Source organism: Penaeus monodon, chromosome 29 (assembly GCF_015228065.2).
Source record: "Penaeus monodon isolate SGIC_2016 chromosome 29, NSTDA_Pmon_1, whole genome shotgun sequence".
NCBI lineage: Eukaryota > Metazoa > Arthropoda > Malacostraca > Decapoda > Penaeidae > Penaeus > Penaeus monodon.
In genome coordinates this window covers 37,560,070-37,560,597 of record NC_051414.1, presented here as the reverse complement: position 1 = coordinate 37,560,597, position 528 = coordinate 37,560,070, and positions in this window count along the sequence as shown.

Here is a 528-nt window from a genome sequence, read left to right as displayed (position 1 = left end):
CTCTCCCCCCTTCTCTGTCTTCCCAATCTCTCTTCTTTCCCCTATTTTATTTTCCCATTTCCGCACGTTGAATGACCTGAACTATGCTTCATTTTCCTTGGTTTTTAAATTTGATTTTCCTTTGTTTAAAAATGATGATTTTTAGGTCATTTTATATTTATTTTTTTCTTTTTTTGTTTTTTACTAGAAACTTTTAAGAATTTTGAATTACCATTTTTTTTTTTTTTTCGTGTTTTTTTATTCATTTTTCGACGTTAATGTTTTAGTTTTTTTATTTTATTATTGTCTCTATGTATTTTGTTATCTTTGTTAATCTATTACTGTGTTGAATTATTTTATTATCATTATATTTTATTTTTATTATTTTATCATATTATTATTTTATCTTTTTTTAAATTATTATTTTATTTTTATTATTATTATTTTTATTATTATATATCAAATATCACGTTATAAATATCATTTCATTATTTTTATGTTACTGTCTTTGTTAAATATAAAATAATAATAATAATAATGATAACGGAT